General features: G+C 32.6%; 2 long non-coding RNA genes across 3 annotated transcripts in view; one reads left to right on the top strand and one right to left on the bottom strand.

Annotated features, from left to right (window-relative positions):
• Positions 1–7,825, top strand: part of LOC105489110 (uncharacterized) — a 70,388-nt gene extending 62,563 nt beyond the window's left edge. Inside the window, exons 5-6 of the long non-coding RNA XR_011612565.1 lie at positions 3,351–3,500; positions 7,534–7,825. This is a non-coding gene — a long non-coding RNA (uncharacterized lncRNA). The remainder of the gene's footprint in view (positions 1–3,350; positions 3,501–7,533) is intronic.
• Positions 1–17,336, bottom strand: part of LOC139358135 (uncharacterized) — a 69,114-nt gene that overhangs the window by 9,952 nt on the left and 41,826 nt on the right. The window lies entirely within an intron of this gene.

The raw sequence follows: 17,336 nt of genomic DNA, 5'->3' as shown, positions 1-17,336 counted from the left end.
AAGGGTACAGATGAATAAACTATTTGCTTTCACATGCATCCCCATTAATTTAAAAATATATGCTTGACACATGAAAACAGACAGATAAAATTTACTGTTATATATCATATAAACACAGTTTTGCTCTTCTAGTTAGTTTTAAAACGACTCCATATTTTTCCAAATTTAAGCATTACAAACTCAAAGAAGTGGTACTTTCGCCAAACTGATTCTTATGTGTTTATTCTTATGTACAATGTTGAGTACAATTCTTATGTATAATATTTAGCAGCTGCGTTGATGGCATTCTGAATCACATCATTAGTCTTTCTGTGGATTTGGAATAAGGTCCCACAAGACCGATTCATTCGTCATTATATTTATTATATATTCTCATAGAATTTCGTCCAACGGTAGTGACAGGATATCTGCAATAATAACAGTGGCAGCACCTAGTAATATCAATGGGAAGAAATAGGATTCTCCAAATATAGATGTGCAAGATGGAACACATTTAACTTTTTGGAATAACATTCAATAATCAATTTGACATTTAATGAACACAAATTATTTCCTGCCCTGAAACAAAATTAGTAAACAATTAGTGCAGTAAGAAAAATTTTGCAGAAGTGTACAGTATTTTCACAGGTTGCCTGACAATACTAAAAAATAGTAATTAGCATGCTCTAGAATAAAACATCATATTATTGGATAAGAAATATTTTTAAAATATTCACTACATTATCCAAATTACGTTTTGTCACTCTATCTCTTTCTGATGAGTTTTTGTAGCAGGGAATTTTCCCTGACCCCTTTGCCAGGGAGAACTGGAGTGTGGGCGCTTGGACTAGCCGGCCACTTTGGCAGTGGCTGAGGCAAAGTCCACTCACCAGAACCCCTAACACTCAACCCCTCTGGGTGGGAGCATGCAGATGAGAGGGTGCAGGAACGGTGTGAGTGCTTTTGGGTGCCAGCCTGAGCAAAACTCCCTCTTGCCCATGGCAGCAGCTAGGGTGGAGTACCTGAGACCCCTGAAGCTCCAGAGGGCTTGCGTTACAGTGCTTTTATAAGCTTGGCCTTACGCAGACTGCGTAAGTGTTAAACAGCTCAGTGGGCCCTCTGCCTTTTCACCTGAGGCGGTTGCTGTCTGCCAGTGAGGGCAGAGGGTCAGTGTGACAGCCTTTAGCATCCGCACCTGTGGCACCCAAGCTCTTGTTTGGCATCCAGAAAAAGTCAGGTCGCTCGAACAAATTGAAGGGTGGTGAATGTGGAAGATTTTATTGCTGAAGAAAGTGGCTCTCGGTGGGAAGAAGAGCTGTAAAGTGGATGGAGTGGGAAGCTGATCTTCCCCTGGAGTCTGGCTATCCCTTGTAGGATTCCTCTCCAAAGCAACACCTTCAAGCCCTTCCTCTGAGGTCAAGCTGCATCTCTCTAAGGTCTCCTAGTCTCTGACGTCCAGCTGCTTCTCCTCTGCTCTGCTTTCTCTGCCTGTGGAGCCTAAGTTTTTGTGGGCACAGGATGGGGGGCCGGGTGGGCCATGGGTGGTTTTGGAAAAGGCCATGTTGCAGAGGGAAAACAGGAATGCATGTCCCTCCCTTTGGACTGTGGTTCAGAGTTGAGGGTGGGATCCTTGCTGGGGACCCACCCTCTTCTGCCCAGAATTTCCCTGCTTCCTGTCCCTATTATTTTGATAGTTTTTGAAGAGATATGCTTCTAAAAATAAAATAATGATTGTGACAGGAAATTTTAGGCTTGAGTTGTTAAAATGAATAAATAGTAAGGCTTATATCTTAATTTACCTTATAAGTTCAAGTCATTAACCATTAATGTTAGGAGTGAATACTAATTATGAACAAAATAAATAATTTTTAGTTCCTTATAATTTACATACAATTAACGTAAAATATATTCTTCATTTGAAAATGTGTTTTTCTTTGTCTGCAGTTGGGTATTTTAAAGGTCAAAACCAGAAAACTAGCAAATTTATATGTTTTATATAACATAAAAATGATTGTGCATTGGCTTTGTACCATCTCCCTTTATGAAAAGTGGCATACATTAATAATATAGGGCTAAAATAAAAAGACATTTTAATTTTTCATATAAGTAAAGTCCACCGAAATTGAGGCCAAACCCATGCCTACATGTCAAAGCAAATTTTATTAGTAACCAATTGATTATTATCAATGGTTGTACTATACCATTTCTATTACCCTCCAAAGTGTAAGTGAATAAGTAGTAAACAAAACAATAAAACACATTGTAAAAGCATATTAATTAGGTTTCATTTAATTGAAGATTCTAAAATTCAGAAAATCACTTGAAATCTAAAGGAAACTCCTTTATCCTGCCCTGGAAAATAAATGATGAACTGGAATGCAAGAAAGAAAAATCTCCAAAGCTTTAGACAGAAACTATTTGTATATATGTCTGTACATATGTTTCACCCACCCCAGAGACTGAGACATATGGCAATGCATTCAATGGAGTATTAGAGTATTTCATAAAAAATTGCAGCAGCTAAGATTATAGGAGAATAGACAAGATTCCTTCTGGTCCATGACATCATGATAAGTTACCTCGGGAAATCTAAGGAAAAAATATGCACAGTCATCTAACGGTACAGATGCATAAAATATTTGTTTTCACATGAATCCCAATTAATTTAAAATATATGTTTGAGATATAAAAGCAGATAGAAAACATTTTGGAAACACTACATAAACATTATTTTGCTTCTCTAGTTTTAAAATTATCCCATATTTTCCCTAAGTTTGAAAAATCATATATTTTATAACAGTAACAGGAAAACCTGTGAAATCTCCAGGGACTTTGTAATTCACTTGGTTCCCTAAAATATTAAGTGAATTCAGGAGGAAATGAATGATTCTGGTGAATTATGAAACCAGAAATGACTTTTAATTTATTTCTTATATCAGTGCTCTCACCTTTTAGAAATCCCTTTAAGAAATGAACCTTATAGTACAACCTTACTACATTAAAACATAATAAGCTATTTCATTACTATTTTCATGTTTTGATTACATAGCTATAATCAAAAGAAAATGTTTAAAGGAGTAAAACACAAGCTACATTTATGAACACCATTAAAATCCTCAGTATTGCTTCTTTCAGCAGTATCAACAAGGTATGGTAATGTGACATAGGGGAAATTTGTGTATAAGAAACAACAGTTTATTTTTAGATGTAGACAATTCATCCTATAGTAAATAGCTTTAAAAATAACAACTTTTCATTTTTTATCACACCCCGTGATAATATAATGATTCTTTTTATTGAAGACTGATTGCAAAGAGCTATTTTAAATAATTCCAAAAGCTCAAAGGACATGCCTTCTCAAATTCCTCCAGGTGCTCCAAAAGTCAAGAAAGATTATGCCCAAGTTTCACATTATGAAGAATTATATTTACAAATATACCCTGATATAAACTTGAAAAGCAGAGCCCATTCTCAAGATATTAAATGAATACTTCTCTTTTAAATCATGGCATCAGTCCAAGGTAAATGTTTCTTCTACTTCTTCCCCAATCCTTTTATTTTTCCACCCAGCAATTAAAAGTCAGAATAATTTCACATTCTGGTAACACTTGCACCAAAAATATAATGGAACATATAGAAATAGCAAGAATTGTGACTATCAAGTCATAATTTTAATGTTATTTCTTCTTTACCACCCCCTCCATGGATATTATACTTCATTTATTGAGGACATGCATCTTTTAATAACACTTTTAAACTGTGTAATGGGATGTTCAGTTTAATGTATAAACATACTCTCAGAAAACCTTGCAAATTAGAATGTTGGAAAATGGTGTTTCCCTAAGGCTGCTTAGAGCATACATTTAAATGGAGTACGACAACAGTGCAAATATGTGCCACTGAAAGCTCTCTATATGAATGCATCATTTGAATATTAATATGTTGATAGAGAATTTTTTTGTTTAAATAGAAGCTGTTTCATTAGAAGACAAAGGTATAGGCAGCAAACTCTAGGATTGATTTCCCAGAGTGGCAATTGTTTGTTTTTCCTTCAAAGCTATTGTCAGTTGCAATCTGTACAGATTTTTGTATTAACTTTTAGATATTTTATTAGATGGCATATTTTTGCTGGAAATGTCAAATAACTCTACTGATAATATATTTAGGGCAGAATTGGATTTGTTAGCAGATATAAGAATATAATCTGAGACTGGTTAAGAAATCTAATCTAGAATTTTTAAAAAAAGAACAGAAAAAGAAAGAAACAAACAGAAATGCCTGAAATGCCTAAATGCCTAAAATGAAAATTTCATGGGATGGGATTAACTGCAGAGTAAATAATTCAGATGAAATGTTTACTGAAGTCAAAGACATACCCAAAGAAACTATCCAAAAGTAAAAAAAGAGAAAAATTAACAAAATAATAAACCAGTAGTACTGAAGAATGAGCAATAGGACAACTTCAAGCAGCCTAAATTAAGTGTAAATGAAGTAGCTGAAGAAGACAAGGGTAATACAAAAAATATTTGAAAAATATATAGGTGGAAAATTTCCAATATGATAAAACTTTGAAGCCATAAATCTAAGAATATCAACAACATACAAACAAAAGAAACACAAAAAAACTATACCAAAATCTCACAATAAATTACTTCCTTAAAAAATAAATAAAAATGTTAAAAGCAGCAAAGATTGCATTATGACAAACAAAAAAGGATAAGATTTAACAACAGGTTTATGATTAGAAACAAAGGAAACAAAGACCAACATCTACAAAGATCTGAAGGAAAAAAAATTAGTTAACCTAAAATTCTATACACAGTGAAAATATATTCCAAAAAAAACAAACAAAAACAGAGGGTAATGGGCAAAATGGCATAGATTTCTCCCTCCTTTCTCCTTCCTGCTAAATACAACTACAAGCCATGAAAATAATGAAAAGGCAACCAAGGAGAGCTCTTAAAGGTGGACAGAAGAAGACAATTGGTAATGGATCCCAGGACTGGAGAAACTATGTAATAGCAGGAAGTTTTATGAGCTCCCACTCAATAATAACAGAGAGTCTAGAGGCAGGCTTCTAAAAGAAATGCGTATCCTGACCACCAATTGAACAGAAGGTGGCCAGGTAGGTTTATTCCTCTCAGGATTAAAGAACAGTGACAGCAACAGCATCCAGTGTGTGCAGAAGCATTGGCAAAGGTGGTTAATGGGAGTCCCACTAACATTAAGTAGCTAAAGAGACGGTTTTGTTTCCACTCTGGGCCTGGGGATCTATTCGTTCATGTTGAAACATCAGGCAGTGCGGGGAACTGACAAGGAAAATCACACCAGAACAAATATCTAGACTGGAAAGTCTTTTCTTTCCATGGGTCTGACACAGCCCTCCTTACTTTAGATACATCCGGTGGCCAGGGGACACAAGGAAGAGGAATCTTACCACAGTATGCAATCTGACCCCGAATGTTCTCTACACTTCTCAGGACTGAAGTACCTCTTTACTCACTGGGAGACACGAAGCAGGAAAGTGGCTCTGGTTTGGCCAGAAAATACTGCCACAACTGCTCAGTTCAGAAAACAGATTTCATCTTCATGGGTCAGAGACCACCTTTCTCCATCTACAGGCATAAGGAAGCCTGGCTTGCGGAAGCTCCTTCCACCTCCTCCGGCCACAGGACCATTAGAGAACAGTATTTGTTGACACCGAGAGCTTTTAAAACAACACACACAAAAAAGCTCTAAAAAATAATTGAAAGCAGAGCCCACAAAAATAGGCCAAGACCCACGTATTAAACTTACACAGGTTAATTGACTGAAAAAAGAAAAGATTTAAATAAGACCCAGAGTCTCTTAACATAAGAGATAAAATGTCCAGGACAAAATAGAAAATCATCTGTCATTCCAAAAGAAAAATCACAACTGGAATGAGAAAAGACCAATAACTGATATGCACATTGAGAAAAATTAAATGGTGGAATTATCTAACAAGGGATTTAAAACTGTCATCTTAAAAAATATTTTAATGAGAAGTTACAGATTCTCTTGAAACAAATTTTAAAAATTGGAAATCTCAGCAAAGACACTGGAGTTATAAAATGGAAACTGTAAAGATGAAAAACACTATACTGAAAGAACCCTCACTAGGTAAGCTCAGTAGTGGTATAAAAATGATACAGAATAAAATCAGTGAACTTGAGAACATATCAATAGAATTTGTCCAACTGGAACATCAGAGAAGATATAGACTTAAAAAATATTAGAGCCTCTAGGACTATAGGATAATTTCTTTAAATTAACATTCATACCATCAAAGTCTCAGAAGGAGAGGAAATAGAAAGTGGCTGAAATACTAGCTGAAAATTTCCAAAATGTGGTTAAATACATAAACCTACAGATTAAAGAAGCTGAGAAAACCACAAATAGGATAAACTCACATAAATCCACAGTAGATGCATCAAAATTAACATGTGAAGATTAAAGAAGAGTTTAAAAGTTTGAAAGTGGCAAAAGAGGAACAACACATTACCTACACGAGTAAGCTAATTCAAATGACAGTTAACTTTCTCATCTGAAAACATGGAGGAAGTGGTATAATATTTTTGAAGTGTGGAAAAAAATAAACACAACTGTCCACTATTAATTCTTATCTGTGAGAACTATACTTCGAGAATGAAGTTTGAATAAATGATCAGCCCAGTGAGAATAAGCAAAGCCTATTTATTCAGAGTTTGCTATAGCAAAGGAGTCAGAAGCTCATTTGGATTTGGCAGAAATTCAAAGCCAAGCGGAGGAGGAAAGCTTTATAGGAGGAAAAAGAGATGGTTTCTGACATCCCTTGGTTGGAGGCAGCTGGGATGGGGAAAGTGGAGATAGGCTAACTAGAGCAGGGCATCCTATTTGGTTAGTTAGGAAGGTATATTTGGATTTCTCCAATTGTTCCTAAGTTAGAATTGAGGGCAAAAATCAGGAAACCTGTCAGTTGCTGTTAAAGTTTTGACTGTTCAGATTTGCTTGCCACAAAAGTTGTGGTTGGGCTTCCTGCACCATTTGCTGCAGGTTGTAATTCAGCCTTCCAGACTGATTGTTGCAGACTGTGAGTTAAGTTCTGTTTTAAATCTAGCTGTTGTTTGGATACCCAGTGAGGAGAAATACAGATATTTTCAGATGAAGGAAAGTTAAAAGAATGTGTCTCTAGCCTACCTACTGTTAAAGAATGGCTACAGGAAGTTCTTCGAACAGAATAAAATGATGAAACTTTTGGCGCATTAAAAAAAAAGAAAGGCCCAGGCGCGGTGGTTCATGCCTGTAATCCCAGCACCTTGGGAGGCCAAGGCAGGAGGATCACTTGAGGTCAGGAGTTTGAGACCAATCTGGCCAACACGGTGAAACCTCATGTTTACTAAAATAATAATAATAATAAAGCCTGCAATGGCTAGAGAGGTTAGCCAATTCATGAATTATTCATTACCTAATTAAACTTCTAAAAATTTAATTTGGCTGAAGTTATTCTTTTATCATGATAAAGAATACATGGAATTTGTTTATATCATTTTATAGCTGCGTATGAATCTACAATTATCTCAAAATAAAACGTTTAGTTAAATAAAAGCATAAACCACCAACAAAGAAAAGGAGAATGAAGATGTTTTCAGACATTAAAAAAGCTGAAAGAATTCATTACCAGCAGAACTTCAGTACAAGAAATCTTAAAGGAATTCCATCAGGTATGAGGACTATGATACCAGATGAAATTTTAAGTCTGCACAAGAATAAGAAGCACAAGAAATAGTAACTATGTGTGTAACTCATGTAGCTTAGAAGCATATTCACATTTTCTCTACCTCTCTTATTTATCTATAATAAAGTTTTACCTATAATGAAGTTATATTTTTATATTCATGGTGCAGGGATGTATTTTGGACATAATTTGAAGGGATTATATATATTAAAATCATGGCTTTACTACTTACTAACCAAATAGCTGTAAGCAAGAAATAGTTTTCACATATTATTTTTCAATTTAGAATAAAGCTGTCAATACTATTGTTATATTACTATTATCAATGGAGATGAACTAATACTCATTTAAACAGCCAACACAGTATCAGGTTCGTAATTGTTAATCCTTAAATAATGTGTTAATTTCTTTGATAAACATTGTGTCGTCCTAATCTTACCCCCTGTTTAATCATGTTATTATTGAACTTTCTTAAAATCCTATATTAATTAAAATCCAGCTTTATGGTATTAACATTTTTAGATTCTCCATCCTATTTCTTATAGTTTTAAGGAGAATTTCTTTCTGAGTTTACAGAATATGTTTATCAACAATAAATGTATTATTTTCTGGAAGCATCCCATTAGTGTTTTTGTTTGTTTGCTTGCTTGTTTCCTTGCCATCACCAATTTAGGTCAACTAATATTGTTGTGTTGAGAAACTAGATATTCCACGAGGGACTAGGGAAGAAAGGTGTAGAATTTCTTAAAATTTTCAGCATTTAAAAAATTTTGTTAAAGCACCAGAAGTAGGAGGATTAGGAGACCAATGAAGTGTATGTCTTCTCCATCTTCACAGACTACAAAGGACTGTCTGCTGCGCTGCTGGCTGTATCAGCCACAGCACCATAGAATTTTTGAGTTAACTATAAAACATATTACTTAGATTTCAGATTCATAATCCCTCTGGTGACAGTTATCTAGGTCAAATTATGGTATCAATAGACCTTAATTGTACAATTCTATTAAATAATTTTCTGAGCACTTAATATCCAATTATTTAAATATTTATTAAACATTGATTTTTTGTCAAATACTGTATTTGTTACTTTTATATAACTTTTGTAAGATATGTTTTTGGTCCTTGAAGATCCCCAGATCTCAGTCTGTTTGCCTCCTACCTGACTTCTTCTGATAAATGTGTTTCTTTATAAGGCCTCCATTGAATTCAAACAGTTTTTATTAAGCTACTAGAGGATTCAGGTTCCACTCTATTGCAAAAAAAGTCAAGAAAAAATTAGCTGGTAGAATTAACAGTGAAGGGGAGAAATATAGTTATTAGTGTTACACTGTCATTCAAATCTCATAATAAAGTGTAATTAAAACATTCTATTTATAGAAACTGTCACAATAAAAATGCTAATATGAATCACCAGCATTCAAATAGTGAACTATATTTGGTTAAATATTTATATTATTTTTCCTCCATCTTATAACTGAGGTAATCAGCCATAGTTGGAAAAAATAAAGAAAAATCACTAATATCATAATTTACTAAATAGCTTAACTTTATCAACTTAAAGTTAATATCAAAATACTGACGTCATTTAATAGAAATGTGAAAAATTGTGCCATTTTAAAACTACTTTTAACCTCAAGCAGTGGCAGAAGCATCTATTCCTGTACAAAAATTGATGTCAATAGACTCATTTTTATTGCATGATTTTCAAAAAAGAGTATATTTTCCCCTGTAACAATGAAAACTTAAACATTTTATAAGTAGTTATGCAAAATAGCCTTATAAGAAGAAATGAATAATGTATTTCTCCTGACTTACATTTCTGTGTTCTAAAAAAAATATCTATAAATCAGTTTCTTAACTTAGTAACATCTAGATGCCTTTACCTTAAGAGTTATATGGCTTTTATCCATCTGTTTTGAACAAAAATCTATATCTGTTACCTCTATTACCTACTTTGTAGGCAACACATAATTACTAACAATGTATAAACAAGCACAATATCCATAATACAGAAAATCACATTCAGTATATTTAGTTTCTATGATGTCATATTTCTGCAAAAGGCTTTAGTTTATTGACAGCTAACAAAGCCCAAATATGTGGAAAGGGGATGATGTAAGTATAAATAGCAACCAAAATTCTCTCCAAACATATATTATCAATCTGATCATTCAGACATGTATAAAGAATTCTATGTAATACATTAACAAATATCCTGTTGGTTATTGTAAGCAACATGCAAACTCATGTAAGTTGGGTATTAAGTTATGTACAGTCTTCTGATACCAATATCTTAATATTGTTTGAAAATTTTTACACACAAAATGATTTTAGCTTTCCAATGGAGATAATATTGATCAATGCCTATTCAAAAGGAAAGGTATAATGATCATCTGATGATTTTCCTTATCCTTCTCCTCTCAAAGTTACAATACAGTATTTACTGTGTCAAAACTACACAATGCCATAGTAAGTACTAGAATATAAAGTATTATAAATGGGAATTTCCCAAGTGTATCAACTTAAGATAATGCAGTCAAATATGTTATTTTAAAATGTTTATTGATATGGTTTGAGTTTGTGTCCCTGCTCAAATCTCATGTCGAATTGTAATCCTGAATGTTGGAAGAAGGGCCTGTGGGAGGTGATTGCATCATGGGGTGGATTTACCTTTCGGTGTTCTCCTAATAGCGAGTGAGTTCTCATGAGATCTGGTTGTTTAACCATGTGTATCACCTCCCACTTGGCTCTCTTCCTTCTTCTCCAGCCATGTAAGATGTACTTGCTTCTCCTTTATCTTCTGCCATAATTGTAAGTTTCCTGAAGCCTCCCCAGCCATGTTTCCTGTTCAGCCTGTGGAACTATGGGCAAATTAAACCTCTTTTCTTTATATACTACCCAGTCTCAGGTAGTTCTTTATAGCAATATGAGAATGGACTATTATATTTACCTTTTAATTTTTTATCAATTAAGGAGAATTTAAATCAGTGATGTTGATCTATGCCCTTCCTTGGTTAATTTAAATTTTAAGTCCTGAAAATCCTTAATCTAAACAAAATGTTGCTACTTCCTGGCCTTATGATTTAAGATGGTAGGTGAGATGAATGCAAAGCGTGTTTGGTTTCTACACATTGTCTACAAAACAAAGATAGTTAAACATTTGGATACAAATCTCTTGTATAGACCAGAGATTGTCAGAATGAACCAAAAAAACAAGACTCAACTGTATGTTGCCTACAGAATACCCATTTAGGGAGAAAACTCTAAATAACTCTGGGAATAGCAATGACTTTTTAGATCCAGCATCCAATATACAACCTGTGAAACGAAGAATTGATAACAAGCACTTTATTAAAATTAAAAATGCCTGCTCTGTAAAACACAGTGTCAAGAGAATGGAAAGACAAGCCACAGACTGAGGTAAAATATTTGCAAAAAACACATTGGAGAAAAAAAATCCCTGCTTTCTAAAATATACAAACAACTCTTAAAACTCAACAATAAGAAAATAAATAAACTGATTAAAAAATGTACACAAGACCTGAACTGATACTGCAACAAAGATGATATACAGATGGCAAATAAGCATATAAAATCATGTTCCACATTACATGTCATTAAGTAATTATAAATTAAAACAACTAAAAATACCAATATATACATATTAGAATGGCTAAAATCCAGAAAACTGATACCACTAAATGCTGGGGAGGACATGGAACAACAGATGCTCTTATTTGCTGGTGGAAATACAAAATAGTAGAGCCACTTTGGAAGATCCTTTGGCCATTTCTGCCAAATATAAACATACTCTTACCCTAAAATACAATGATCACACTCCTTGGCATTTGTCCAAATGACTTGAAAACTTACATCCTCACAAAAACCTGTCTACAGATGTTAATAGCAGCTTTATTTACAATTGTCCAAATTTGTAACCAAACGAGATGTCCTTCAGTAGGCAAATGTATAAGTAAACTGTGGTATACCCAAACAGTGGAATGTTACTCAGCATTAAAAAAAATGAGCTGTCTAGCCATAAAAAGACAAAGGGAATTTACATGAATATTACTAAATCAAAGGAGTCAATCTGAAAAAGTTACATACTGTATGATTCCATGTATATGAGATTCCAGAAAGGACAAAACTGTGAAAACAGTAAAAAGATTAGGGGTTGCCAAGGGTTGTTTGGAGAAGGAGGGATAAATAGGCAGGGTACTGAGGATTTTTAGGATAGTGAAATTGCTTTGTAAAATATAATAATGATGAATACATGGATATGTTTGCTCAAACCTATAGAATGTACAAATCAAGACTGAACCCTAATGTAAATTATTGGCTCTGGATGATAAGGATGTATGAATGTGAGTTATTTTATTGTAACAAAGGTACAACTGTGGTGCCAGATGTATTTACTGGGAGAGACTGCATACGTGTGGCGAATGCTCTGTACACTGTATTCAATTTTGCTGTGAGCCTGAAATTACACTAAAAATAAAGTTTATTAATTACCAAAATATAGTTTACATTGTTTTAATCTTTTCCATCTGAGAAAACTAAAACAAAATAAGTAAATCTCTTATGTGAACAATCCAATATGAATTCATATATGAACCTCATCTAAACAGTGATGTTAAGATAGAAAGCAAAAAGTATCAGTGGATCTTTACCTGCTAGCATTTTCTAAAATGATAAAAAAAAAAGGTATAATGATGCCAAAATACAGATAATAATTCATATCTTTCCTTTAAAATAAGATTTTTGTACATACATTTTAAATTAAAGACATTTATCTTGAAATATTATCTCTGCATATTATACTTGGGATTTTCCCTTTATCCTAGATATGCATACTATAAATTATCCTTGTTTATCATATAGTTACATTTGTATCAAGTTCACATGTAGCTTGTTACACCAATACTTGTAAAAAATTTTGTGTCATGAATGTTACGTGTTGCCTAGAACTAAATGTGTGTACATGCACATACAAAAGAGAGCAAGTGAAACTGGTGAAATCTGAGCAGGTAGATAGGTTGTGTCAATGCCATTTTGTTTTGTGTGATATTGCATTATACTTATGCAAGATTTTACCATTAGGGAAAATAAGACAAAGACTATAGCAGATATGTCTTATTCCATATGATTGCATGTGAATCTACAATTATCTTAAAATAAAAAGTTTGAGACATATTTGATATAAAATATATTACTATATTTTATAAAATTTTATAAAATATTACTCTATTTTATATCTTAAAATTAAAAAGTTCAAAAATTCTATTTGTAAAATATATATAAGCCATAATATATACAATATTATGTTTCGATAACAGATATTACAAAACAAACGCTCTATATGGTCCACCAAAATTTTTTCTCATCTATCTGATAATTATATTCACACTTTTTTCCAAAATAACCTCACTACTTTAGGTTGTATAGTAAGAATGTATTTATATACTTTAAACTAGAATTCTTCACTTGTATTTTTACTAATGGTTGGATGCTAGGCCATCACTGGGTTCCTTGCATGAAAAAAATGTGACCTTCACATATGGGAAAAGAGTATCTATGTTGACACACCTGAAAATCATGAATCTCCTAAGCTCTCTCACCCTAAAAAATGTTCACACAGTACAGAACTATTTCTCCCCAAGAAACTTAAGAAGCAATACTCTTTGACTTGGTGCCATCACATTCACCATTTATTTCTCCAAACTATTTACCAAAGCAGTTGGGTTTTTAAAATTTTATTTTAAAGTTTATTAATACAATCCTTAAAACTGTGAAATAAATTTACTTTGCCTGTAAGAGCAAAATTTTTAACATAGTTTCAAGGTCCTGCATAATCTAGCTTCTTGCTTTTTCTGCAACTTTACACACAAGTCTTCATTCTCAGTGCTTGGACTCAGAGGGTTAGATCTTAACTGCAGTGTCCTGTTTCCTCATTGTGAGAGCCTTTGAACATAATGTCTTTTTATCTGGAGACATCCTTCCCTCCAGCATGCCCCTTCCCATTGTTAATAACCTTTTATATTTATTCTTTTTATCTAATGTAGCCTTTCTACCTAATGTAGATTAAGTACCTTTTTATGCCCTCATTTCATTACATTTATTCCTCTTTTATTGGCCATACCACTTCATTTTTAATTACTTGTTTAGTATATAACATCCCCCACAATGTCACTTTTGTGAGGACAGGGACTATGGTTCTCTGTTGTATCACAGTGGCTTTTTTCACTTAGAAGATTCTTTTTTTTTTTTAAGTAATTAAAATGCCTTTATCACTTTTTTTAAGCCCTTGTGTTGTTGTTCTGTTTGCCATGAACTGGAAAGCATACCATAAGAAGGAAATATGATGTAACAAGCACTTCAGAGAGGTACACAGAAGACACCATGAGGAAAAGTTTGGCCGTCAGCTAGTGGTACAATTCCTTAGTAGTGGGTATGTTTGGCAGTAGAAGAAAAGAGTTAACTAAATAAAGGTATAGGAACAGTTTGTCATACCTTTCTAATATTGATTTTTTGTACTTGCCTATGGCCTCTTGTTGATTTCCAGTTGCTTACTGTACTTACAGCCATTTGAGACCATTCCCAAATGTCGGATCTATGTGACAACAAGTGTTTGAAAGCCAAATAATACCACAACTGTCATTACTGTTTGAGTGGCATAGTATAAAAGGCAAGGACTTTTGAATCAGATTAAAATTAGGTTCAATTCCTGACAACTCACTAGGTGTGTATTGCATATTCTTGGTCAAACTTCTTAACTTCTCTGATTTAGGATGATGTTTTCTACTGACCTTACATGCATAAAAAAATGTGTAATGCAAAACAATCAAAATGGAGTAAAAAAGTTATATATCTATATACAACATATATATAAATGTTTGTATACATATATATACAAATACACCTATATGTATGCATATACACTTATACTTATATCAGGCTAGTATTTTTTCTGCTGTCCATTCACTATTAGACTTGGGAAATAAATTCATTTGTTTTTACTGCAAATCATTTTTAATTGCTTATTTTTAGCAGAGTGGTCTGAGTCTCATTGTTTAAATGTAATTCAACTTTAACTCTGCAAGTATTTGATGTCTAGTATGTGTGAAATCCTTTTCTATAACATTATTCTTATCAGCAAAATTTTGTATATGTTAATAGATTAGTCATGCAAGGAATAATTTTATTATTTTAAAACGTAATATACTATAATTATTATAATTAAAGTTTTTATGACAAACTGATGTCTAGAGAACATAAATAACAAGAATTTTGTTGGGATTTGCTCACAATCATTTCAATTACCACTGTTATAGGTTATGGTATGTATATAGCAGTGCTCAAGGAAGTATTTGTTAAATTAATGAAAACTGAATGAGATGGTAAAGCCAACACTCAGTACCAAGGTTGTCTGATGTTAAAGCCTGAACATAATAAACTTTCTCATTTAGTACATGATCCATTTTCCAGCAAATATCAATCTAAGATGTACTCAGCTCTGCTATTTAGCAGCTTCATTGTACATTAGCAGTGTTATGAAAATTTACTAAAGAAAGACACTTTCATGTTATCTTTTTTAAAAAAAATTAACCTTTGGATTTTATTGAATATAGTACTACTCTAATATCACTAGCTCTCAGTTTTCTCTTTGATGTTAATATAAAATTTTTGTAATTCTTTTTAACAGTGGAATTGTATTTGGGTAAGTTAATTAATAATATATTATTAAATTTTCTTCAAAGTAAATTTTAAAAACCATCAAATCTATAACAATTATTTTTGTTATTTTTTGTGATAAGGCATATTATAATAATGGACATACAAAGAATTTATTTAACAACTTAAAAGAAATAGGAAATAGTCAAAGGAAGATCTCGTTATTCCAATCTTTTTAAACATTTTGATAATGCGTGAGATCAACTAGAGTGAGGCACTATAAAGCTTTTAACAGACATATTTAATAGAAAAGAAATATTTTATTAATTATACATTGTACAGTTATATAATACTTAAACATATTAGAGAATATGGGAATGTCAAAAAATTTGCTGGAGAGGTTCTTAAAATATATATGTATATACACACATAAACATATATATGTATATACACACGTAAACATATACGTATATATAAACTTCTTCTTTTATTAGCTTATAGCACCAAATAATGTCATCATTATAGTCTCAGATCAAACTCAGGTGATTGATGACAAGGTAGTGATTCTCTATAGTTTTCTCATAATTATTTTCAAAAAAGTCAGTAGTTAATAAAATGAATTTTCTCGTATTTTTTATTTCCTTGTTAGCTAATCATCTAAACTAGTAACTTATCTCAATAAATAAGATTTTGAATATTGGCTTTATGCTAATGAGAAATAACTTAAGATTATATTATATACAAAATCAGAGGCTCTGAATAGGAAAAGAAGGCTCTTGTTTCTTTTTCAATTATATATCAATTCATACTCAAGATGCTGTTCAAATTCTTAGATGGAAAAATCAGAAATTGGAAAGTGAGTAATAGCCAGACAAATTTTTCATTTCATGTGATCTATAACATGAAAGTTATGCATTTCATACTTTAGATTTGAAGCTTTGGCTATGTCCAAGACAAGAAGGGAAATAAACCATCTTCTTTCTTAAGTAGACTATATTGTCATGCTAATAAAAAAAAACACATTTCATCACACTCATAAAAATTTAACCTTGTATTATAATAATATTTACTGGGAAATAGAATTAACATGGCAGAATACATTACAAAAGCATTGCAAATAATAGTTACTATTAGAGATTCTATAAACATGAGAGAGAGAATCAAGGCCTGAAAGAACGAGGTTTATTATTCAGCCACACTCTTCTCTCAGTCTAGAAGGCCATGCCCAATTTTCTCAGATTAACATTAGGAGAGACCTTATCTCCATACAAATTTTTAGTTCCTTAAATGAAAGATGTTAGACAACGAGAGATGTATCATAAAATTAACTGCATTTGATTTAGAAATAAAGGAGGGCTTTAGAGTTAGATGGAAACAGAAAGTCTTTCCATAGTTATAATTAATTACTTAAGAGTCTGAGTTTTCACTTGTTTGGATTTAAAGATGATGCTGAGTCACAAATTGTACCCCATTATTTCTAATCCAGATGGAAAATATACATTAGAATTAGCTAAACATCAGCAATATTATACGTAAAGCTAGTTTGGGGAATCTAGTTTCAATCTTTCTTATAGCTCTCCTTAATGCTCCCAAGCAAAGTAACATTCCATGTGTAGATCAGTTGCAGAATGGTTCCTCTTTAAAAGGAACACTATACTAACTTGATTCTCATACTTACTTCCCTTCCATGTTCTTGAAGAAACCTCCACAAACATGGGGAACACCAATATCTTTCCTTCTAAAGCCCTCATCTCTTCAAGGTTTCTCTTTCCTCATATATCAAGTTCATAATTATTTTCTTGCCTCCATATCTTCCCTAACCTTTCACATTTGCTGCTTTTATTACATGCTATGTCTTCTATCTATCACCTATTGGCATTTGAGTGATGATATTATCTTCCTTTCTCTCTGATAATTTTGGAAGAATCTATCCATTTGGCATTTTTCCTGC

The sequence above is a fragment of the Macaca nemestrina genome, chromosome 14 (assembly GCF_043159975.1).
Source record: "Macaca nemestrina isolate mMacNem1 chromosome 14, mMacNem.hap1, whole genome shotgun sequence".
NCBI lineage: Eukaryota > Metazoa > Chordata > Mammalia > Primates > Cercopithecidae > Macaca > Macaca nemestrina.
The sequence above is the reverse complement of the archived record's forward strand: the minus strand, read 5'-3'. Positions and strand labels throughout refer to the sequence as shown.